Source organism: Sphaerodactylus townsendi, linkage group LG17, assembly GCF_021028975.2.
Source record: "Sphaerodactylus townsendi isolate TG3544 linkage group LG17, MPM_Stown_v2.3, whole genome shotgun sequence".
NCBI lineage: Eukaryota > Metazoa > Chordata > Lepidosauria > Squamata > Sphaerodactylidae > Sphaerodactylus > Sphaerodactylus townsendi.
In genome coordinates this window covers 16282846-16309344 of record NC_059441.1, presented here as the reverse complement: position 1 = coordinate 16309344, position 26499 = coordinate 16282846, and the positions used below count along the sequence as shown (strand labels likewise).

The following is a 26499-nucleotide window of genomic DNA, read 5'->3' as shown; positions in this document are numbered from 1 at the left end:
AGGGCTGTGTTTATTTGGTGGGATTTCTCTTGGGACCTTCATCATCTGAGGCTTCTGTTGCAAAAACGGCCCTAAACTTTGACCCTGGCGGCCACCGCCCACACGGAAGACCAAGAGCAGCAGTGGCGTAGTGGTGAAGAGCAGGTGTATTCTAATCTGGAGGAACCGAGTTTGATTCCCAGCTCTGCCGCTTGAGCTGTGGAGGCTTATCTGAGGAATTCAGATTAGCCTGTGCACTCCAACACATACCAGCTGGGTGACCTTGGGTAGTCACAGTTCTTCTGAGCTCTCTCAGCCCCACCTACCTCACAGGGTGTTTGTTGTGAGGGGGGAAGGAAAAGGAGTTTGTAAGCCAGAAGGGGGGATATAAATCCAAACAACAACAACAACAACAACAACTCCTCCTCCTCCTCCTCCTCCTCCTCCTCCTCCTCCATCTTCATCTTCATCTTCATCTTCATCTTCATCTTCTTCTTCTTCTTCTTCTTCTTCTTCTTCTTCTTCTTCTTCTTCTTCTTCTTCTTCTTCTTCGAAACAGTGGATGGACAGCATTGCTGAAGGCATGTGTGCTGTTAAGCTTACCCATGAAAATGCCCCAAATCGAGATATTTGGTGAAGAAAATGTCAGTGCTAACCCCGTCAAGGGGAATACAGCCCAAGAAGAAGACCACCTTCATCATCTGAGGCCAGGGCACCAGGAGTTTACCTGGAGACTTCCTGAGCCACCTACAAGAAGAAAGAAATGGACTTGGGATTGGTAAACTGTGACAAGGTTTACACTTGAAATAAGACCATGGTTTTGTTGTATTACCAAGTTCTATGTTGATCTATGATTTGTTTAGTGAGAAGTAAAAAAGCCACATTTGTTTTAAATGGTGTACAAGATTCATTCCAAGTTCTGCCGCACAGAAACCTCAAGCTGAGGTTACATTAGCAGGCTGGGAAAAATTAAGGAACTGAACAAATCAGGGGGTAGGGAGTAGAGATGAACAGCTGTAGCTTCCCTCCCCCCCCCCCGAAAAACAATTCTAGCTATTTGAACGATTATTTTCTACCCATCCAGTTCTAGTTCCCCAACAGTGTTTATACAGGAGCCTAAAATATACCATGTACTGTACAAAAATAAAACAAACCAGCAAAGCCATATGCACAATCCAAACAACAGACAAAAGGAAGGCAGGATGGGGAGGAAAGGGGGGGGGGGCTTTGCACTCGACGGGTGTGCGGAAAAGGAAGCAGAGACAATTATAAGTACAAACTATTCAGCAATTAAACGACATGTAGGGAGAGAATGAAGGGAGCAAAATAGATCAAGGCAGAAATACAAGAGAGATGAGGTGTGGGTGTTTTTTTAAATTTCCCAGAGGTGGGCAAAGAAGAAGGCAGTTGTACATTTTGAAAGAGAGCGTTCCACACAGAAAGGGTCAAGAAGCAGCGTGCGGAAAGGTGACTAAGAATGAAGATTAGTATTTGAAGGACAAGGAAGGAGATTAGAGAGAAGCCCGACGGAGGTAGATAAGGAGGAAGAGGTCTACGGAAAACCTTAAAAGGATGGAAGAAAAAAGTTTCTACTTAACGCAAGACAATGCAGCCAGCCGGTGAAGAGAAACACAAAGAGCGGGTAAGATGATTAAAGCAGGAAGAAGGAAAAAATTAAGCAAGCAGAAATGGGCAGAAGAGAGATAATAGGTTTAAGCCAGAGGGCCAGAAAACCGATAAACAAAAACCTGCAATAATCAACACCGGATAAAAAGAATTTGAGGCGAGGGTTTTCGGGAGATCAATGGACAAAGAGAATAAATTTCAGGAACTGGAGAAAGAATGGACAAGACCTCAGGTTCTGGTATCTCTAAATATTCTTCCTTTTCGCGTTGTCCTTTCTTGCTGAACATGTGCTAGTGTTTCCCCAACTCTAAAGAAGGCTCACTTTCACCCAATATCCATCTCCTCTCCAAATATAATATTGTTCCCCCCCTCTCTTTCACCCTCAAAGCACTTGAGTGACATCTGTTCCCCACAGTTTACTTTTCTTTATTCAAACGCCTGTTCTGAGAAAAAAAGATGAACCAAATATAACTCACAAGTTCTGAACTACCAAATTCAAAAACAAAAGAGAGCGGTAACTGAAGGAAAGAATAATAACAAATTCTTCTTCATATTAAGTTTGACATCATGATCGGATATTTCAAAAATAGTAGAAATATAATTTTAAACATTATTTAGATTAGTTATATATTTGGAGACTGTTTGAACATTTCCACTAGCACAAGATGTGCTGGCCTGTTGGTTGTTTGCAGCTAGCAGCTGGGAGCAAATCAGTGGCATTTTGCAATTTCTTCCCTGGTTGTCCATTTGTTTCTGCATCCCAGTTCAAGATGTTAATATTTACTTTTAAAACCCATCACAACTTGGGACTCTTAGACCCAAACAACTACTTCTTGGTGTATGAGCTGGTGGAGTATCTCCATAGCACAAGCTATGGAGCAGCAGTGATGTAGTGGTTAAGAGCAGGTGCATTCTAATCTGGAGGAACCGGGTTTGATTCCCTGCTCTGTCACTTAAGCTGTGAAGGTTTATCTGGGGAATTCAGATTAGCCTGTGCATTCCCACACACGCCAGCTGGGTGACCTTGGGCTAGTCACAGCTTTTCGGAACTCTCTCAGCCCCAACCACCTCACAGGGCATTTGTTGTGAGGGGGGAAGGGCAAGGAGATTGTAAGCCCCTTTGAGTCTCCTACAGGAGAGAAAGGGGGGATATAAATCCAAAACTCCTCGTCCTCTCTTCTTCTTCTTCTTCTTCTTCTTCTTCTTCTTCTTCTTCTTCTTCTTCTTCTTCTTCTTCTTCTTCTTCTTCTTCTTCTTCTTCTTCTGCTTCTTCTGCTTCTGCTTCTGCTTCTGCTTCTCCTCCTCCTCCTCCTCCTCCTCCTCCTCCTTCTATCTAATCCTCTAGTGCTCAGCTGCCAGGATTCTGTTGGATTGCAAAACTGAGCTGTTCAGGAGGACGCTTGTACTGGGCTTGGGAAGGTTTCATTGTGTACTTGGTAACCCACATTACTGTGGTTTGTATTTTTCTGCTCGCAGGCTGATTTGTTGAATACCACTTTACATGTTAACGATAATTTACTTTTATGTTGTTGACGATTGCTTGATTCTGCCACATGCCCTAGGTCCTAATTTTGGGTAAGAAAAACAGGCTTATAAAACATTTAAGCAAAACGTAGGGAAAAAACCCTTTAGTAAGAACATAAAGAAAATGTGTATGCATGTGTGGGAGGGACAGCAATTTAAGCTTGCTATCAAGAGCGAAAGTGGAACTAGAAGCAAGCAGTTTTAAAAAAGGCAAAATACAGAGAATGAAGGGAATGAAGCATTTAATCTTGAGGTGATCAGGGGCCCAATGGGGGGAAAAACTGACAACATTTAAGAGAATGCTTTGCAAAAAGAGTGAAATTAAGAGGAGACAGGTCCAGTCACCCCCAAAGCTGGGGGGGGGGCAACACCCATAAGAGGTTCAAATATATCAGCAGCTGATGAAAGATCAAGAAAATGTATAGGAAAAAAATGTTTGTGAGTTCATGTTGGATAGATCTTTAGTGTTTTTACAAAAAAAAAATCAAGTCTCAGAATATGGTTGGAGAAAACCAGGCTGATATAATAATAATAATAATAAGAAGAAGAAGAATAAGAATAAGAATAAGAATAAGAAGAAGAAGAAGAAGAAGAAGAAGAAGAGGAGGAGGAGGAGGAGGAGGAGGAGGAGGAGGAGTTTGGATTTATATCCCCCCTTTCTCTCCTGTAGGAGACTCAAAGGGGCTTACAATCTCCTTTCCCTTCTCCCCCTTACAACAAACACCCTGTGAGGTAGGTGGGGCTGAGAGAGCTCCGAGAAGCTGTGACTAGCCCAAGGTCACCCAGCTGGCGTGTGTGGGAGTGTACAGGCTAATCTGAATTCCCCAGATAAGGCTCCACAGCTCAGGCGGCAGAGCTGGGAATCAAACCCGGTTCCTCCAGATTAGATACACGAGCTCTTAACCTCCTACGCCACTGCTGCTCCTAGTATCCTCTTTAATTTTTTCCTTCCCGCTCCTTCTTGGCGTAGGAGGTGGGATGATGATAATGGAGAAGGTTGGGAGTGGGGGGGGGGGTTGCCCCACCGCTCTCTGGCGGGTTGCGCATGGGGGGCGATGAGTTGGAAAAGGGGAACTGCAGGAACTCTCCTGTTGGAAAGCCTCCTTAAGAGGGGTGGAGCGAGTCAGAGGTCGGGACGCCCAGCAGGGGCTACCAAGCTTGCGCTCTAGCGCCAGGAAGGGGTCCATCGCTCAACTGGCATCCCCTGCTCCAATCCGGACCGTCGCAGTCAATCCCTCCAGCAGGGAGGCTGAGGAATTTGTTTGGCTCAAGGGAACAGCATTCATGCAGTCCAGGTGCTCCGATCACCCCCCATGCTGCGCCATTTTGCTTCCTGTTAATTCCTTGAAAATGAATACATCTGGTTATGGCCGAATATTCACCCACAACGGGACGTGTTGAGCGATTATTCAACCAAGAGGGGTCGCAGACATGGCTTGGGCAGACAAAGCTCTGCCTCGTCCCGCAATGGAGAAGGCGGGAGGACCGAAAGATGTTTCCTATTCAAGAACTGAGGAAACAATTGCAGGTTTAAACTAATGATGTTCTGTCAGTCATAACAAACTTGTGACAGTCCCTCATGAGATGTTCAAGGCAGGAGAGGAGAAGAGGTGGTTGGCTTAGAGGTGGTTTGCAGAAGACCTTCTTCTGCTTATTTATTTATTTATTTATTGGTTGGTTGGTTGGTTGGTTGGTTGGTTGGTTGGTTGGTTGGTTGGTTGGTTGGTTGGTTGGTTGGTTGGTTGGTTGGATTTATAGGCCGCCTCATCCCCGATGATATGAGCTTAGCAACTCATATTGCTCTTAATGGTCTCCCATTCACTTGAATGGCTGGCCCTGCTTAGCTTCCGACTCTGACAAGCTCAAGCTACTATAAGCTGCTCAGGTTGCCGGCGTGTATGAATGTGGGAGGAAATAACTCAAGAAGAGAGAGATGGACATCATATAAAAACAGGGAAGAGGAACCAAGAGCAATAGCAGAAAGGGTCACAGAGTGCTTCATTTTAGAAAGATGAGAAGCAGCAGAAATAAATGAGGAAAAAGCATAAGGAAGATGGTGCTTGTAAGTTAGAGAATTAAGAGGAAGATGGAATGAAAATTGGGAGAAAAGGTTGATAAAAAGGACTGAAAACCCAGAAATATTGTTGTTAAAATAATCAGGTTTCATTTTCAAGAGGTAACGAAGAAGTAGGCCAAGAAGGAGCGGGAAGGAAAAAATTAAATAGGATACTAGTTGTCAGGACCATGCCTGTCAGTGTCTTGATGTCTTGCTGTGTGTGATTTGCAATTGTTTTCCTGTTTCCCTCTTCCCTTCCTAGCAATCTCCTGTTAGCAATCTCCTGGCACCAGCCCATCCTCAAAGAGGTGTGAAAGGTTCCCAGGTCCTTTGTAGCTTTGTAGTAGAAACTGTAATGGACATTTGGTGTGGGGCGAAATGGGGGGGGGGGATTAAAAGATATAAGTCCTGGATCTGAGCTCTCTAGCTCAGATCCTGCTTTACATTGTTACTCTTCGCATCACCTGGAATAAACTGCTTTTGGACTTTCCTACGGTCTCTGTTATTTCCACATTCGAGAGTCTGACACTAGTAAGATTGTTTAGCAGAGAATAAAGATGATAAAGAGAAGGAAAACCTGAACAAAACTGGATGGATTTAGATTTCTGCCAGAGACCTTGGGGATCCAAACAAAAACAGCCTGAGAAGAGATACAATTGTGGATTAAGAAGAATGGGACAATAACAAAAGGAAACGGGAGGCTGGGAATCTAAAGCACAGCAGAAAATACGGGGGCGGGGGGGACCCGAACAACAACAGAATCCGGAGTTTCTGAGACGGAGGGAAGTTGTCCCCTTGACATCGTTTTAAAAGAACAAAGTTATATTGATTTGCATCCAAAGCAGAGTAGCACCTTTACAATGGATTTAGAAGGGTGTACATAAGAACATAAGAAAGAGCCTGCTGGATCAGACCAGAGTCCATCTAGTCCAGCACTCTGCTACTCGCAGTGGCCCACCAGGTGCCTTTGGGAGCTCACGTGCAGGGTGTGAAAGCAATGGCCTTCTGCTGCTGCTGCTCCTGAGCACCTGGTCTGCTCAGGCATTTGCAATCTCAGATCAAGGAGGATCAAGATTGGTAGCCATAGATTGACTTCTCCTCCATAAATCTGTCCAAGCCCTTTTTAAAGCTATCCAGGTTAGTGGCCATCACCCCCTCCTGTAGCAGCATATTCCAAACACCAGTCACACGTTGCGTGAATAAATGTTTCCTTTTATTAGTCCTAAATCCTTCCCCCCCCCACAGCATTTTCAATGTATGCCCCCTGGTTCTAGTATTGTCAAAATCAAGTTTCAAGTGTCAACTTCAAGGAAGAAGAAGAGTTTTGGATTTATATCCCCCCTTTCTCTCCTGCAGGAGACTCAAAGGGGCTTACAATCTCCTTGCCCTTCCCCCTTCACAACAAACACCTGGTGAGGTAGGTGGGGCTGAGAGAGCTCGGAAGAACTGTGACTAGCCCAAGGTCACCCAGCTGGCGTGTGTGGGAGTGCACAGGCTAATCTGAATTCCCCAGATAAGCCTCCACAGCTCAGGCGGCAGAGCTGGGAATCAAACCCGGTTCCTCCAGATTAGATACATGAGCTCTTAACCTCCTACGCCACTGCTGCTCCTACCAACTTCAATGAACTTAGAAAGGCGTAGCCCTATGCTGGATGGCACATCTGGTCCTTGATTTGTCGCCTACAAGTTGTATGATGCCGTGATCCAACTCCTCCCCCAAATCTTGAAACCAGGACGCATGGCTGGAACGTTCACAGGAGACGTCTTTATCATTTCTGCTAATGAACAGCATTGGAGTTTTGTTATCTCAGGCTCAGTCACTCTTACTCTTTGCCAGCTTTTTCTGCAAGTTTCAAAAAAATTAGTTTTAAGCAGAGATCGAGCCGTTTTGCCCTGACCTTCTCCTAATCATACACATTGAATTAATCAGGGGAAAAAAATTAGATTGCCATTACCAAAGAAACTCAATTTTCTCAAGAGCATGACTGGAGATGAAATATACAATTCTCTCTCATTTGTCTCTGTTCATCCTGAATAGGATTTCTCTCCTGCCTTCCCTGAGTTGTTATTAAAAGACCTTTTTAAAATGTGAGAAACTAAAGGCAAGTAGAGGTGTCAAATTTTTGAAAGTAGCCATTAAATGAAGAAGAGTTGGTTTTTATACCACACTTTCCTCTATCATAAGATGTCTCAAAGCAGTTTAAAATTGCCTTCCCTTCCTCTCCAGCGACAGGCACCTTGTCAGATAGGAGGCTGAGAGAGTTCTGAGAGAACTGTGATCAGGCTAAGGTCACCCAGCAGGCTACATGTGGAGGAGCAGGGAAACAAATCCAGTTCACCAGATTAGAGTCTGCTGCTCTTAACCACTACAGCACGCTGCCTATTGAAAGAAGAAGAAGAGTTTGGATTTACATTCCCCCTTTCTCTCCTGCAGGAGACTCAAAGGGGCTTACATCTCCTTGCCCTTCCCCCCTCACAACAAACACCCTGTGAGGTAGGTGGGGCTGAGAGAGCTCCGAGAAGCTGTGACTAGCCCAAGGTCACCCAGCTGGCGTGTGTGGGAGTGCACAGGCTAATCTGAATTCCCGAGATAAGCCTCCACAGCTCAGGCGGCACAGCTGGGAATCAAACCCGGTTCCTCCAGATTAGATACACGAGCTCTTAACCTCCTACGCCACTGCTGCTCCTGTGACATCAAAATGTTCCTGCATGTTAATCCACTGTCTGGAAAAAGGCACAACAATAAGGTAATCATAGTAACCAGAATAAAGGGTTGTTCTGCAGTGGAGCAGCTAGATTTGAGTCCAGTATAGGTTCGAGTCCAGCAATAAGCTTTTAAGTAAAAGCTTCCTTCTCTGGTATCTGATGGAAGGCGCTCTGATTCTTAAAAGCTGATACCCTGAGAATCTTGTTTGACTCTAAGGTGCTACTGGACTCCAACTGAGCTAGGCCAAGACTAGGAGAACTGGCCCAAATGGACAAAAGAACTAAGTGATACCTTGGCATCACAATAGTTTTAGAAGTAAAATGGGTCTCCAGCAAGCGGCTTTCCACCCAGCTGAGTTCCACTACTGCTGTGCATGGCTATCGTCTTCCTTCAGCAGGTCTTCCTATATGCCTCTTCATAGATGTTGCCCGTTATGGCTATGCTGAACTTTCATTTTAATCTGGAGGTGCTTTCTAATCTGGAGGAACTGGGTTTGATTCCCTGCTCTGACGCCTGAGCTGTGGAGGCTTATCTGGGGAATTCAGATTAGCCTGTGCACTCTCACACATGCCAGCAGGGTGACCTTGGGCTAGTCACAGCTTTTTGGAGTTCTCTCAGCCCCACCCACCTCACAGGGTGTTTGTTGTGAGGGGGGAAGGGCAAGGAGATTGTCAGCCCCTTTGAGTCTCCTGTAGGAAAGGGGAGATGTAAATCCAACTCTTCTTCTTCTTCTTCTTCTTCTTCTTCTTCTTCTTCTTCTTCTTCTTCTTCTTCTTCTTCTTCTTCTTCTTCTTTTCTTCTTCTTCTTCTTCTTCTTCTTCTTCTTCTTCTTCTTCTTCTTCTTCTTCTTCTTCTTCTTCTTCTTCTTCTTCTTCTTCTTGTATATATTCACACAAAGATCGGCTTACATAACCACTTATAAGACCCCTTTGCCTTTCAAGGGTCGACCCGCCGTTCATTAAAAATCTGGTTTTTGCAAATCATGTTAGCATATCCTACTTCTCATATAGCCGTTCAACAAATTTCATTTATTCATAGAAACGGTAAGACTGCATCAATTAAAAGCTGAAGTATTAATTTAAGAGGAATGCATGAGGTTTCCCTTCCATTAAAGCTGAATTCCGATTATTTCTCTCCCCCACAACCAAATTCGTGCCATTAGACAGTCGTCTCATTTGCATTGCCTGCTTATACAATATTAAAAATGAAATGTAATGATGGGTTTCTTTTTTTTTGCTTCTCCAGTTAAACCTGATCATGTTCCATCAGCTGTCAAAGAAATTCTCTTTTGGAGTACTGAAGAGGCTGAGGAGTTCTCATATTATATACAGTATCACAGAATTTGTGTTAACAGGATTTACAACATGAGTACAGCAGAATCATTTTTATAGTACTATATGACACAGTAATATAGTTAGCGACTCATCCTTGGATACTCATACGCTCAAAAATAGCTTTTTGTCAACAAATGGAGCATACAAGCACTTGAAGCTGATGAGATTTAGTTTCGACGATTACAATGCATTTTGGTCCTTGGTCAAATGTTGCGCCCCATGGTGACGTCCTTCGCACATGAATTAAAGCCAGCGCGGTGTAGCGGTTAAGAGCAGGTAGATTCTAATCTGGAGAACTGGGTTTGATCCCCCACTCCTCCACCTGAGTGGCAGAGACTTATCCGGTGAACCAGATGTGTTTCCGCTCTCCTATGTTCCTGCTGGGTGACTTTGGGTTAGTCACAGTTCTTCAGAACTCTCTCAGCCCCACCTGCCTCACAAGGTGTCTGTTGTGGGGAGAGGAAGGGAAAGGAGCTTGTAAGTCACCTTGAGTCTCCTTTCAGGAGAGGAAGGCGGGGTGTAAACCTAAACTCTTCCTCTTTTTCTTCTAAAGATGGAATGTCAGATTTCCAGTAGGAACCTCGACTTCCCTCCACCACAAACTCTACAAAGCTTTAGGCAAGCTACCAATCCCTTAACTTCAGTCCCCACCTTTCCAATACTGTAATACTTATTTTGAAATGTGTATTCCACTGTTGGATCAATAAAACAGGGGGTCTCTAAGCATGTTGGAAGAGAGTATTATGGATACCGTGGATTGCCCCCTCCCCCCAAATAAATGGGTTCCGGATCAAATCAAGCCCAAACTGTGGCTAGAAACTAAAATGGTTAAACCAAGGTTGCTGTCCTTTGGTCACATAATGAGAAGACAAGAGTCGCTGGAAAAGACCGTAATGCTAAGGAAGGCCGAAGGCAGCAGGAAAAAAGGAAGACCCAACATCAGAGGGACTCTACAAAGGAAGTCATGGCTTTCCGTTTGCAAAGTCTGAGTAAAGAAGAAGAAGAAGAAGAAGAAGAGTTTGGATTTATATCCCCCCTTTCTCTCCTGCAGGAGACTCAAAGGGGCTTACAATCTCTTTGCCCTTCCCCCCTCACAACAAACACCCTGTGAGGTGGGTGGGGCTGAGAGAGCTCCGAGAAGCTGTGACTAGCCCAAGGTCACCCAGCTGGCGTGTGTGGGAGTGTACAGGCTAATCTGAATTCCCCAGATAAGCCTCCACAGCTCAGGCGACAGAGCTGGGAATCAAACCCAATTCCTCCAGATTAGATACACGAGCTCTTAACCTCCTACGCCACTGCTGCTATTAATGACAGGTCATTTTGAAGGGCATTGATTCATAGGGTCACCATGAGTTAGAAGAGTCCTGGAGGCACTTAACACACGCAAACTACAAGCTGGTTGAACCTATGGGAACTTTCCAAATTATGAAAATGCGTTCAGGCACCAGTGTCACAGGAAGTTCCAAGTCAAACATCCTGCTGTGATGGCAATAGTAATTTCTCCCTTCTGACCTGAAGATCAGCTCCTCTTCTTATGGGGTGAAGGAAAGCCAGGATTGACTCTTTGCTTTGGGGAAGAGGTAGTGAGATACCAGGGAATACATCATGCGGCACCACGGTACCTCGAAACCTTGCTCACTGTGTTATGATATTCTCAATAAAAACATACGCCAGCATTATCATTTGAAAACACAGCTTCAAACGCTTTCCCGCCAGTCACACCCCAGCCCTTATCTCCAACATCAAAGTTAACATTGGACCTTTCCCCACTTACCCTTGTCGGAGGGTTGCTGCACGCAATTCCTGGTGCACGCCCCGGCTTCCCCATGACCCCGCACTCTGCGCGGGGTCATCAAAAGGCGCCATTTGAAAAGGCGCCAGGAATTACATGCGCTGAGGGGGCGCGAGAGAGGCAGCATTGGGGCGGCTGCGTTCTCGCCGCCCCTGAAGTGGGGAGTGCAGCTGGACCCCGCGCTACTTAAGGAGAGTAGCGCGGGGCTTAAGGTAAGTGGGGAAAGGGCCATTGACCAAAAAATTTAAATAGACTTTTCTGCCTTGGGACATCACTTGGATGCTTAGACAAACTGAAATTTGTATCAGTTTTGCACCAACTTATTCGTCGCACAGTCAATGGATTAAGCTCTCTACCTCTTGCAAGGAGGGAGGGGGATCAATCCCATTATCAAGAACAGAAGGCATCGCACTAACTTATTACACAAAGTAATAATCCTCTGTTGAAACAACACACAATGACACTTGTAACATGAGCAGGCTATATTTATTATAAATAAAAGGGCCCATTGAAGCTTTCAACTCATTAGAGGGAGATCTGGGAAGATGACTTCATTGTAGGAAATCTAAAGAGTTATGAAAGGAATAAAAGATTTATTTATCCATAAATACATCCTCATTAGCAATTCGGTACGAGGCCTTTACAGCTGGATTTGGACGGCTATTAAGCTTTGTTTTGTTTTAATTTGCAAAGGATTTTTTTTAAAAAAATATTTACATTCCTCCCTGTGATGCCGCATATTTAGGGAGCAAAAAAAATTCCTCGGGGTTGACACCGAGGAAGAGAGAAAAATACCATGTAGCTTCATCACCAGTGAGTTTAGAGAATGGATTGTTTGGTCAATTTCACTCCTAGTGATCAGACCTCACTCCATTACTTTGAAAGGGTCTCAGATGTGCCAAAATGTTGTCACATGTTATCCCCCTCTCCTGAATCCCAGCAGACCTGGAGTCTGGCATGGTCTGGTCTAGAACTCTCGCCATGATGAGCAGACCAGAGATTTTCTATCTTTGTTGTGGGGAATATCAGCGATCCTTTTATATCCGGGGATCCTGACTAAGGAACAGGCAAAGCTGACTGTGGTTCCCGGTTCAACCCCTGGTATCTTATTGTTAATGCATTGGTAGCTTTGTTAATGCATTGATATACAGTAGTCTGAATTGTGTGTTTTTGTTTTGTTGTTCTGGTCGTTGACCGTAAATAAATGATTTACGTAAATTACGTAAATAAATGACCGTAAATAAACGATCCAGTTTATTTACATACCCAAAACAGATTTTTTGGTGAATAAACATAGTGTTTAATGCTGAAAACAGTAACAAACAGTAACACTCGGACCAGCTTCAGAGCCAGTGGGCCAATGTCGCACCAGAAAGCTGTCCAAAGAGGTCTGTTTCTGACGCCTCTTTAAGATTTGTCTGAAACGGGGCAAGACATTGTCATTAAACAAGTTGCAGACACGGCAGGCAACAGCTTTGTCCAGGTGATTTTTCTCCACAAACCTCTGCACCTTAAGGCAAATCGATGAAAACTGAAGGCAATGAAAACCGAGGTTCCACTGTAGTGTTGAGGTATTGATATACTGTTAATGTACTATTTATTGTATTGATATTTTGTATTGATATATTGATATACTGTTGATGTGTTGTTTAATGTATTGATATATTGATGCATTGATACAGTGTTGAGGTATTGATATACTGTTAATATACTATTCATTGTACTGATATATTGTATTGATGTATTGATATACTATTGATGTACTGTTTAATGTATTGATATATTGTTAATGCAGTGATATAGAGTTGAGGTATTGATATACTGTTAATGTACTATTTATTGTATTGATATTTTGTATTGATGTATTGATATACTGTTGATGTGTTGTTTAATGTATTGATATATTGATGCATTGATACAGTGATACAGTGCATTGATGCAGTGATATTGATGCATTGATACAGTGTCGCAGTGATATTGATGCATTGATACAGTGATATTGATGCATTGATACAGATATTGCAGTGATATTGATGCATTGATACAGTGTTGAGGTATTGATATACTGTTAATATACTATTCATTGTATTGATATATTGTATTGATGTATTGATATACTATTGATGTACTGTTTAATGTATTGATATATTGTTAATGCAGTGATATAGTGTTGAGGTATTGATATACTGTTAATATACTATTCATTGTATTGATATATTGTATTGATGTATTGATATACTGTTGATGTACTGTTTAATGTATTGATTTATTGTTAATGCAGTGATATAGTGTTGAAATATTGATATACTGTTAATGTACTATTTATTGTATTGAGCCTATCAATATAGAAATATATGGTTGCACATCAAAGCTGCATGGGTTAATTAACTATTCTTTTTACTGTATTTTGCAGTTAAACATGCATAACATAAATATAAATAATTCACCCAACTGTGAACTAATATAAACAATCTTATGTCTTCTAATTCTAACCAAATGCGCTATCAACTTACCTAAACATATAAATCAACACAACATGTTATTACAGAATAATCCATTATATATCTATCAATTCTGTTTTAGGTATGTTCTAATAATGTTCTAAAGTCCAATGTGCTGCCATTGTGGTGTATTTCACAGTTCCATAAATGCATGTTCAATGTTGCACATTGACACAATAATTCTATTTATTGTACTGACATATTGTGTTGATGTATTGATATACTGTTGATGCATTATTTAATGTATTGACATATTGCTGATGCATTGCTATAGTTTGGATTTTGCATTGATTTGTATTGATATGTATTGTTGTAGTGCTGTGGTTAATGCTATTGATAAATTGCTAGGCCGGATGTTTTTAAGTCGCCATCTATATTTTGTTCCTTCTTTTATAGTGCTTATGTATTTAATTAACATTCATTCTGTTTCAGTGAATATTGTTTTGCTATGTTGTTTGCCACCCTGAGCCCTTCAGAGATGGACAGGGCATAAATCGAAATGAATGAATGAATGAATGAATGAATGAATGAATGAATGAATGAATGAATGAATGAATGAATGAATGAATGAATGAATGAATGATATCTCCACCATAATCTGGTCGCTGGTTCTATCCCCAAAACCTCCTGCTTAAATGATTTCAGATATTGGAAAATACATTACACTGGACAAGAACCTAGAGAACTGCTACCAGTCAGTGTAGAGCAACACTGAATTAGATGGAGGGTTGGTCTGACTTCCTCTAAGGCAGTTTCATATGAAGAAGAAGAAGAAGAAGAGTTTGGATTTATATCCCCCCTTTCTCTCCTGCAGGAGACTCGAAGGGGCTTACAATCTCCTTGCCCTTCCCCCCTCACAACAAACACCCTGTGAGGTGGGTGGGGCTGAGAGAGCTCCGAGAAGCTGTGACTAGCCCAAGGTCACCCAGCTGGCGCTACAGTGGGAGTGCACAGGCTAATCTGAATTCCCCAGATAAGCCTCCACAGCTCAGGCGGCAGAGCTGGGAATCAAACCCGGTTCCTCCAGATTAGATACACGAGCTCTTAACCTCCTACGCCACTGCTGCTCTTAAGATCTGTTACTGTAGGCAAGCTTGCAGAGGAAGAGGATTTCCCCATCACTACTAGCTTTCTCTTCAATGTGCAGTCACGGGAGAACATTCATTTCAGTGCAAACACAGAATCCATTTAGACATTACATCTAATCTTTGGGCTTGCTCATTTTCACACGGTTGAGTTGTTTGTGCAAACACCTTTCCAAGTGAGATTATTAAAATAAAACAAGATCAAAACAAATTCATAGGTCTCTGGTTCTCTCACAAGACCGCCTCTGGGATGGGATGCCTATTCGGTAACTCCCAGACTGTGTAGTCAGTAACTCCCAGACTGCAGCTTCCCAATTCTCTGCCTTTAAAGCGGTACGGAAACTATACCACATTAGAGAACCACCAACTTTGCACTGGCGGAATCTCAATGGAAACTTGGGTGAATTTTCCCAGCAAGGGCTTAATCATTCAATAAGCATCCGAAGACTTTAAGGAAAACATTTTCCCCCTTCGGTGGACTCCTCAAGAAAGCCAAGAAGGTACTTCTGCCATGTTTCCTAAACGACAGCATTACAGAAATGCACCTGTCTTCCCCTTGGAAACAAAATGGGATGGAAACAGCCAGATGAGGAGAACTGATTCTTCTCAACTTCTCCAAGTTTGCAAACTTCGCAGGAAGACTGTTGGATTAAATCCCTAGGAACTGAGAGGGATCTAATTCTGAACAGGACAAAGGGTTTACAATAATTCCTACCCCCCATCTCACATTTCTCTGTGCCCAGGATGGCCTCCTGGGATGCTAACTGGAGCAAGTGGGCAAAATATTAGGGAAACGGGATAAGAAAACGTAGAAATCAAAGCCTCAATTCCCTTCTCATTTCTGCCTGGCACTCTGCATAAAGATAGACTTCTTTTGTTTCCGTAATGGATTTTTACAAAGCAGCTGTGGTGGGCTGGTAGCTTTTTGCAATCTGACAAAACAAATATTTCTTTTCACAGAAAAGTACATATGAGTTCTCCCCCTCCTATCACCCAAAATATCTCAGGAAAAAAGCTTTTTAGAACCCAGTGCACGTCTATTTCTTTTCGCAACTCATTTTCCCTTCTCTCTCTCTCTTTTTGTGACAACCAAGGCAATAATTCACAGCTCGCTGGGCCTCTTAAATAACCCCCTTTCTATTTACATGGTAGGCATTCCCCCATTACCCAGCGGGGATCAGAGGACTGGCAGGGACTTATTAGGCATTCTTCAGGCTTTGGAGGTTTAACATACCCCTTCTCTAGTTGGTGTCTTTTTAAAAGATTCCCCTTGCACGGTGACTGTCTCAAAACAGAACAATAATATAACTGTGTCATTTTGTAATTTTGAAGGGCTTCCTTTCCTGGGCTTCATCCAGGCTCCCACGTAAGTCCTTCCAAAGCTCTGGCGTGTTTTTATCACGCTGAGGACTGTTACGGGCCCCCCTCTTCCTCTTTCTATGGGAGATTAAATGAAGTGCTTGAGTTTCTGCGCCGAAACTTTTCATACGTGTATCTGCGCTCAGCCTTGTGCGCCACAGTTAATTTAATCCAGAGGCATTCAGAAGTCTGGGAAAGGACAACATTTTCACCCACGGCTAAATAATGAGAGCTTTCTTAGAGGCCAAAAATGAACTCGAAAAGTGAAAGGAGGGGGGAGTGGGGAAACCAACATATATACACGCAGCACAAGAAAGAGGCATTGTTTGGTTCCATAAAAGTGTTCTTTAGAAACCAATTTAGCAGTCAATAGGCAGGATTAGTCGCTGGAAACCGGGAGTTCAAATGGCTTTATTACCAACTTCCATTTAGTCCGGGGTTAAAAAGAGGTACGCGTATTCGGTTACCAATGGGCATCTTTGGGAAGAGGACCACAAAGACAGCAACAGTAACAAAACTGAACTTCTGGTTAACTCTTGATTTGGGTTGAACTGGAATACAGGGCTAAATGTCCTCCCCCCATTCTTACAGGGGCTTGCTTTCCTCAGGTGACTCATGCCCCAGAAAAGAGCATCCTGGATTTTTAATTCTGAACTTACTGTAATGTAATTATTCCAACCCAATGTTCAGAGAGATGAAGAAAAAGAGGAATGCTTGGTTTTTATACCTTACCCATCTTTCCCTTTAAGTAATCCCAAAGCTTACAATCATCTTGGAACAGACAAAGTCTTTAAGGAGCAGCAGTGGCGTAGCGGTTAAGAGCAGGTGTACTCTAATCTGGAGGAACTGGGTTTGATTCCCCGCTCTGCCGCCTGAGCTCTGGAGGCTTTATCTGGGGAATTCAGATTAGCCTGTGCACTCCAACACATGCCAGCTGGGTGACCTTGGGCGAGTCACAGTTCTTCTGACCTCTCTCAGCCCCACCCACCTCACAGGGTGTTTGTTGTGAGGGGGAAAGGAAAAGGAGTTTGTAAGCCCCTTTGAGTCTCCTATAGGAGAGAAAATGGGGATATAAATCCAACTCTTCTTCTTCTTCTTCTTCTTCTTCTTCTTCTTCTTCTTCTTCTTCTTCTTCTTCTTCTTCTTCTTCTTCTTCTTCTTCTTCTATGATTAGAGCAACAGTAGGGTGGCATGTAGTATGTGTATAAATAAATGGAAGCATTTTGAAAGGGGGGATTCGGGGAAGCTGTTTTGAACAAACTAGCTCCTCGAAACTCAACATGCGGTCCCAGATACTAATTGCTCACGTTCTCAGACATTCATGAAGCATATGTGGGACACACTCGCAATTGCCCCCGCCCCCCCGGAGTCATAAATCTTTCACAGGTACAATTATGTGTGAATTGTGGTCAGAAAAGACACCCCCACTCACTCAACAGCCGAAGTCAGGTGGGTTTGCTGCCGCCAAATTGCAAAATTAAATTTAGATGAACTTAATTAAAAAGTGTGTGTGAGGGGTGTAATTTAATATGGACAATTATCACGCGCTCACTGAAATCCTTTCTTGTGATGGGAAAATATATTAAAGCATGATCCGAAGGCCACATAAAGGCTGAAAGGAGTGTGAACAAAAGGACACGTCAGAAAGTGCAGCCGCAAAAAAAACCTCGATGCACAGACACAGGTGAGCATTCCCAGGTGCCATTACTGGAGAAAGAATGCCTCTGTAAAAACCAACGGACAACTAAAACGCCAGTGAAAAGCTTGTGTGCTTTCAAAATTCCCTCAGAACAAGACATTCTTGAGGGGGCTTGCCAAAAGATCCTCCCCAGCATCATCTCAGAAGATATTTCATCATAAAGCATGAGGGATGACCAACTTACAACAAACAGGAATAGACACAGTATAGTTATTTCAAAGTCTATGACACCTCATATGTCATCCCGGGCAGTCACTTCGTTTTAGAAACTCCCTCCATTCTCCTCCTTCCATCTTGAAGAGAACAACTTCTTCTCTGAGGGGTTGAGCTTCAAAAGGAAGCTTTCAAGGAAATGGTTTCCTCCAAGTGAAATCCAAACAGGGGCATTGTTGCGAGGAAGACCACACCATATCAAACGGTGTTTGGGGAGCAATGACCAATCCTACCGGAAAAGCTCTTGCAAAACCTGTGGGTTGGGCTACTCATGACAACGGAGTGAAATTTTAAGGTTTTATCTGCAGCCGAGGGTTTTATCTGCATTTCGACAACCATAAATTTTTAAGTCTGTTTTTCCTTGATGACGACCGAAGTAAAAAAGCCGGCACTTCAGAGAAAATTTATGCCTGACTTTGTAACAGTTTACCATGGCTTATTTTTTTATAGTGGCTTAAAAACTCCTACCAGAAACTACCAAAACCTGATTATGAGGAGGGTTAACTGTTTTTTTAGTGTTGCAACGGTACTGGTTATATCAAACCTTATAAAATAGCAAGTGTTCAGAAGTCAGGAGGCTGCAAGGCATTCTGGGACACTTCAACCAATATGCACCCACAGAAAGCATAAATACATTTAGCCCAGTTTGCCCCATGATATTAGAATGAAAACACACTGAGAAAGCCCTCCACTACCTACTGGGCACAAGACCCTCTGTGACATAACAGCAACTGAACCAGTGGCAGCAGCGGGTTGAAGAAGAAGAAGAAGAAGAAGAAGAAGAAGAAGAAGAAGAAGAAGAAGGAGGAGGAGGAGGAGGAGGAGGAGGAGGAGGAGGAGGAGGAGGAGGAGGAGGAAGAGGAGGAGGAAGGAGGAGGAGGAGGAGGAGGAGGAGGAGGAAGAGGAAGGAGGAGGAGGAGTTTCGATTTATACCTCACATTTCTCTCTTGTAAGGAGACTCAAGGCGTCTCCTTTCCCTTCTTCTCCTTACAACAGACACCTTGTGAGGTTGGTGGGGCTGAGAGAGTTGAGAGAATTGTGACTAGCCCAAGGTCACCCAGCAGGAATGTAGGAGTGCAGAAACACACCTGGTTCACCAGATAAGCCTCTGCCACTCAGGTGGAGGAGTGGGGAATCAAACCCGGTTCTTCAGATTAGAATCCACCTGCTCTTAACCACTACACCACACTGGCTCTTTTAGTTGTTATTGGGCTGAGCTCTATTATACCATATACCATCTGTTTGTGAGTGGCTCTGAACCTGGTCTTGGGCTGGAATAGAGCAGGGTATAAACCCAGAATAAAGTGAAGCCAGAAGGGCTCAGGCACCTCACATATGACCCAAGGTTGCCCTGATGTTCACAAGTTGTGCTGACCAGAAATCATTCGTTTTGAAAAACAAACTGAATTCATCTCCATTTTTAAAAGGTCCGCTCATTCCACCTCCACTCCCACGTCTGCTCACATGTTTTACTCTTTAAGTCTTAAGCAACACACCATTTCCGTGTCTGAAAGGGTAAGGTTTACCTGCCCAGAGAAGAGTCCTTCTTCCGTGATGGAGTTGAGGATTGGAAGGAGGCAAGCCCAGAGCAATGATTCATGCAGGACCACAACAGGCAGCCTCTTCCTGGTACTGGGGGTCTTGTATAGTGATGAATTAAACTGGTTTCATGTAAACTGGGAGCCTGTGGCTAAGGAACCCGTGCTCTCTCACACATGCACTGGCAATTACGGACATAAAACAGGGTCTCCTTTTGTGACAGAAGAATCTCCAATTTCTTACATTTGTAGGCTCAGGCCCCGTATCCAGCAACAACAAAGGGATGCCATTTCTGTCTGTCGGAGGGAAATGACTAATCTTTACTTTGTTGCTAAGAAAATAACTTCGAATGACAGCATCTCTGCAGGTCTTACCAGTGATCCGTAAATTGCCGGCTTTGATGTTCCCCACTAGGTTGTCTTCAGCTCAGCTAGATGATCCTGTTGAAAGAAGCATTATGTCAGATAGGTGATTTTTTTTAAAAAAAGAACCACAATATTCCACGTTACAGTTTTGGTCTGCGGACGGCTCTAACAAGTCGAATAAGGAAACCACTGAACAAAGAAGGAAGTATTGTCGAAGGCTTTTATGGCCGGAATCACTGGGGTGCTGTGTGGTTTCCAGGCTGTATGGCTGTGTTCTAGCAGCATTCTCTCCTGACGTTTCGCCTGACGTTTCAGATCCTCTGAAGATGCCAGCCACAGATACAGGTGAAACGTCAGGAGAGAATGCTGCCAGAACACGGCCATACAGCCCAGAAACCACACAGTACCCCAAAGAAGGAAGTAGTTCTGCAGATTCAGGCCGAGACTAAGGGAACCGGCATATGGTTTCCCAGAGACGAGTTTGAAAAGCTTCATGAACACAACCACAGCAACCCAAGACAGAAGAACAGAGTGTGGCACTTAATTTTTAAAAGGCATCAAAGGTATGGCGATCCACTGATACAATATATGTATAAATCTGATCCACATAATAAGAAGATATTAATAACAACATGAGAATTGTTTACAATGTATAAATATAGTTATGCTATTTTTCTTTTTCTTTTCTTTCTTCTTTCTTTTAATCTACCGATTCAATACTCAACTACGCTATCTTTTTTTTTGGTTAGAAGAAGAGAAGAAGAAGAGTTTGGATTTATATCCCCCCTTTCTCTCCTGCAGGAGACTCAAAGGGGCTGACAATCTCCGTGCCCTTCCCCCCTCACAACAAACACCCTGTGAGGTAGGTGGGGCTGAGAGAGCTCTGAGAAGCTGGGACTAGCCCAAGGTCACCCAGCTGGCGTGTGTGGGAGTGTACAGGCTAATCTGAATTCCCCAGATAAGCCTCCACAGCTCCACAGCTCAGGCAGCAGAGCGGGGAATCAAACCTGGTTCCTCCAGATTAGATACATGAGCTCTTAACCTCCTACGCCACTGCTGCTGAATAAAGAATCACACTTGCTCTGTCAAAAATTGTATAACTGGAAATCCTTTATCAAAAGAGAAGTCTCCTTTATCACCGTTTCACTTCGTTATATGATACCATATATTACTGAAGTGAATGGGAAACACCTAAGCGCACGCCAGCTTGGTGCAGTGGTTAAGAGCAGGTGCACTCTAATCTGGGGAACAGGGTTTGATTCCCCGCTCTGCCACTTGAGCTGTGGAGGCTTATCTGCGGAACCAGATTAGACTGTGCACTCCAACACATTCCTGCTGGGTGACCTTGGGCGAGTCACAGTTCTTCAGAGCTCTCTCAGCCTCACCTACATCACAAGGTGTTTGTTGTGGAGGGGGGGGGAAGGGAAAGGAGATTGTAAGCCCCTCGGAGTCTCCTTACAGGAGAGAAAGGTGAGATATAAATCCCTCTTCTTCTTTCATTTCCGTTGTTGTTCCAAGAAAGTCTAACTGCAACAGAGAGGAAGGTTTGGGGGGCAATCTGTCTTCACTGGCAGCAGCTCCCCAAAATCTCAGTTGGGAGACTTTTCTACTACCCACCACTGCCTGAGATTGAACTCGAGACCTTCCATATGTTAAGGAGATGCTCTACTAGTGAGTTTCATCCCTTCTCTACAATTCTGTAGAAATTAGACACAATGTCTGCTGAAGCAGCTACAAGAGGATGAAACTGATCTTATAAAGTACATGCTCTCAAACTTGTATGTGACAGAGTAGAGCATGGGGAATACTGCTGTGAGACTTGGGACAGAGGATAGGATTATGTTGAACACCAGATTGCTTTTACCATCACAAAATACACAGAGATCCGAAGTGCTTTAAATACAAGCTCCAGCTCATCAGTAGCAAAAATACATGTTGTACAGACCATGGAGGAGCGGGTAATTCTCCCCAGGACAACTTGCAAAGACAGTAAAAACTTGTCAATGAACAGCAATTAAGGAATGTTTTCTCTGCTGTCTTAATGGGGCCAGCGTGACGTAGTGGTTAAGAGCAGGTGGATTCTAATCTGGAGGAACCGGGTTTGATTCCCCACTCCTCCACCTGTGTGGCAGAGGCTTATCTGGTGAACCAGATGTGTCTCCCCACTCCTCCAAGCCTGCTGGGTGACCTTGGGCTAATCACAGATCTCCCAGAACTCTGTCAGCCCCACCTACCTCACCAGGTGTCTGTTGTGGGGAGAGGCAGGGAAAGGAGCTTGTCAGCCACCTTGAGTCTCTTTACAGGAGAGAATGGTGGGATATAAATCCAAACTCCTCCTCCTCCTTCTTAATATGCTGCTATATTACCCGGGACAATGTTTTTTAAAGCAAAACAAGGTTAAGAAATACAGTTAAAATTACTAATTTCCAGTATAAAATGTGCAACAGTTTCCCAAAAGAGCACATCAGAGCTGTTCAGGAGGTTGGGTATCTTATAACACTCTTGCCACTGAGAACATTGCAAGAAAATGGAATTCGTGTATTTCATGCGTATCTTATTGTATTTATATTGCCAGGGCACACATTGCCAACCCTTTTTGAGCCTGTGGGCACGTTTGGAAATCCGACACAAGGTGGCGGATGCAACCACAAAAGGGCCACTTTGAAAAATGGCGCCACGGACAGGTGCGCTTGTGCACGCACACAGAAGAAGCCTTTTGAGTAAGAGAGAACAGCACGTTACCATCTGCAGTGCAGGATATGGTATGCTTCAATCGGCTGCATTCCCCTGCAGTCCCTTCCTCTTCCCCATTACTATTCCAGGTGTGCTCCTGTGCTGTGCTCAATGCTGCTGGGGGTGGGGAGTTCCCACCCATCTCCCCCTGTCTCTCTGCTCCAGTCGGCCTGCCAGTCCTGTCCAGGGTATCTGCCCTCTCTCTAGCACCGGCTTTCCTCTGCTCTACTGTGCCATGCCCTGGTGGCACTGCACTGTTCAGAGTCCGTTCCCAGACTGCAGTCATTTTCCTAATACCCAGGAACCTTTACTCAGCAATAATGATGATGAAGAAGAAGAAGAAGAAGAAGAGGAGGAGGAAGAGGAGGAGGAAGAGGAGAAGGAGGAGTTTGGATTTATCTCCCATCTTTCTCTCCTGTAAGGAGACTTGAGGTGGCTTACGAGCTCCTTTCCTTTCCTTTCCTTTCCTTTCCTTTCCCCACAACAGACACCTTGAGCAGGAGCAGCAGTGGCGTAGGAGGTTAAGAGCTTGTGTATCTAATCTGGAGGAACCGGGTTTGATTCTCAGCTCTGCCGCCTGAGCTGTGGAGGCTTATCTGGGGAATTCAGATTAGCCTGTACACTCCCACACATGCCAGCTGGGTGACCTTGGGCTAGTCCCAGTTCTTCGGAGCTCTCTCAGCCCCACCTACCTCACAGGGTGTTTGTTGTGAGGGGGGAAGGGCAAGGAGATTGTAAGCCCCTTTGAGTCTCCTGCAGGAGAGAAAGGGGGGATATAAATCCAAACTCTTCTTCTTCTTGGTAGGTGGGGCTGAGAGAGTTCTGAGAGAACTGTGACTGGCCCAAGGTCACCCAGAAGGAATGCAGGAGAGCGGAAACACATCTGGTTCACCGGATAAGCCTCAGCCACTCAGGTGGAGGAGTGGGGGAATCAAACCCGGTTCTCCAGGTTAGAATCCACCTGCTCTGAACCACCACACCATGTTATTATTATTATTATTATTTATTAGATTTTTATACCGCCCTATCCCCGAAGGGCTCTGGGCGGTGACTCTCGGGGAATCACATACACCCATCCCTCTGTGGAAAACATCACCTTCTCTCAACCAGAGTGATCTCACAAGGTAGTTCAGAGCAGAAAGCTTGGAAATGGACCGTATCTGATCTTCTCCGTCCTTACCCAGGAAAGGAGGGGGAAAGATAATGGTCAACTAGGATGCTTTTTGCACTCTGCCCATCTTCTGTAGACTTTGGGGTCAATAGAGGCCCTAAGAAATGGATAAACAGCTACATAAATCTCGTTAAAAGAAATTTGATGTGCATGTTTTCATGTGGAAAAGGGTTATTCCTTTTGATTTCAATGGCATTCCGGATATTTGGAAATGGTGGGTTTTCTGGATTCCAAATCCAAAGCTTCTAACTCCAAATCTGGATTTCAGGGCTAATGCACATCCCTACTTAAACCCAGTTCCCTTGGGGCTTGAAAGCAGTACGTTGCAGAGTCCAGAGGTAACCAAAGAACTACACGGGGAGCTCTGCCTACCGAACAAGGTGGTTTGGAAACCGACCACACCATCATTGCTGGTTGCCACTAAAAATGTGAGGATGATGCAGCCATCAATTATATTTTAGAGCAGTATCAAATTGAACAACTACCTTTTATCACTCCCATATGAAAACACACTTTAAAACGCTCGGAAATATCGCCCTGTCCTTTTGTGCCCAGACAGCAGTGACAAAACCGTGTTTATCGTCCACTCTGTCAAAAAAAGTGTCTTAAAATAAAATGAATATTGGTTGGAGTGGAAAAGAGAAGAAAAGCAGCTACGCACACAAACAGGTGTTCGCAGGCCCTGTTTAATGGAGGAGATAGCGTAGCTGTCATGCAGCGCTTCAGAGAGGCATTTAGATTTCTTGACAAACAGAGGTTTGTGTAGGATGGGCGTGAGCTAGCTGCAGTGCTTGATATGCTTCTCTCATTCTCCCCCTCCCTGGCACAGGGTCTAACTTCAACTTCTCCACAACCTTTATTGGCATACCGTATATACTCGTGTATAAGTCTACCTTTTCAGCACATTTTTTGTGCTGAAAAAGCCCCCCTCGACTTACACGCGAGTGAGGGTCTCACTTAATTCTTGTGTGGCGTTCCCCCTCTCCCGTCTTTGCTCTCTCCTGCCTTCTTCTCTGCCTCCCCCCTTTCAGCTGCTTTCTCAGCCTCCTTCTCTGCTTCGCTCTCCTCTGCCTTCTTCTCTGCCTTCCCCCTTTCAGCCGCTTTCTCTGCCTCTCTGCCTTCTTCTCGGCAGCGGCCGACCCCTGGCTCTCGGCGGGTGACAGCCAGTTGACCTGGGTGAGCTGGACAAGCTGCGAGATGGAGAGGTCGGTGGCAGAGACCTTGGGATTGGTGAGGGGGGGGGGTCAGTGGCAGAGACCCCCAAATAGCGCCCGACCGTATCTATTTTTATAGATATTTGTGGTTTATAGACCCTTGTGGTCTCTTCCAACTGATTCTATGATTCTATGATTTTTTCAAACAAGAATACAGTTGGAGAGAGGCTTGTAACCCCAGTGACAAAAACTAAAGTCCTATCTAGAGCACGACGAGACACCAAACACATCCCCAGCGATACCCAGTCGGATCTATAAAGGCATTTATAGATCCATCAGTTTTCCTTCGTGTCACAAAGAAAACTTGCAGGTTTCTATTAACAATACAAGACATCGCTCCGTTTCTCTGAGAACCTATTACAGTTTAAAATTCACGTATGAATATTTAAACCTTCCTCCAAGTATCGACTTGTCTCTCCCCAGCAATTTCAAAGATCTTGCTTATTAAAATGAAATATTTAAAAATGTGTTAGTTGGATCCTGTGTAACTTTTCTGCTAATGGCAGCGCTTTCTTCTTTGCAGCAGGGGAAAACTGGGGGAGCTAGAAGAAATATTTTCCTAGGAGCCCCTGTGTTTGAATTACCTGGGATATTTCCTTTCTATTCTGCTTTCTGCCCCATCATTGATTCTCTATCCTGGGACTTTCCAAGGTGGAGAGAACCTGTTTGTGATTCTCTTTGCCACCTGAGTTTGCAGCCAGCTACACACCAGTAGCTCCACACAAAAAAATCCAATCTAAAGCAGGTGCAATCTTTATCTGTTGAAAGCATGCCTAAATGTTTTCTGAATCTCGTATTTCAGTACAAACACACAGCACAAACGCACAGATGCAACCGTTCAAAATAATTCTTAATTATGAAAAGCTGCTTATTTTTGCTGGGATTGATGAGCAGGACAGTGGGCGTTTGCTCATTTCAAACAAATTGCAGCAGGTAGCAAATCCTAGAGGTATCCGTAACTCTGATGGTATGGCGTGGCCAATCTCAACCTAGCTGGGGCACTGAGCATCTTTTTTGCAAAGAGAAAGAGATGGGTCTATTGTGCTATTAGCTGAAATACCTTGATTAATAAAAGAAAGATAAAACCTGCCGTGCACCCATCACAACATCAATACAACGGAGATTAGCATGAGCCCAGTCAATATTATTTATTTATCCTGGGAAACAACTCCACTCCACTCCGGTTTCTCCTTTCCTTTCGGAACTGCCTTTCTCCTGCAGCAGACATCATGGCCTTTGTGACATCAGCAGCCAATTCACCAATTGCTACCCTCATCTCAGACTTATTCGCATGCTTAGAATCACCAAATCCGAAAACCAGGAAATGGAGAAAGGCCTCCACATTCCACAGGGACGAATCACAGCAAACGATAATCTCAAGGAAATAGAGAAGAAGTAACTGAACCATTTGCCCACTAAATTTCTAAAATGCTTTCCCTTGTTGCTCAAAGTGGTTTACAATAAAATAAGCCAGTTGAAGCCACTGTAACATTAAAACGTTAACACAAACACTGGTAATCCCCCCCTCCACACACACACACACCGTTAAACACTGTTGAAAGCCTACTTGAACAATACAGGCTTACACTGCTGTCTTATTTG

At 44.0% G+C, this 26499-nt stretch overlaps 1 long non-coding RNA gene across 1 annotated transcript in view; it reads right to left on the bottom strand.

Annotated features, from left to right (window-relative positions):
* Nucleotides 1-26499, bottom strand: part of LOC125446126 — a 133732-nt gene that overhangs the window by 13424 nt on the left and 93809 nt on the right. Inside the window, exon 2 of the long non-coding RNA XR_007246370.1 lies at nucleotides 19789-19854. This is a non-coding gene — a long non-coding RNA (uncharacterized LOC125446126). The remainder of the gene's footprint in view (nucleotides 1-19788; nucleotides 19855-26499) is intronic.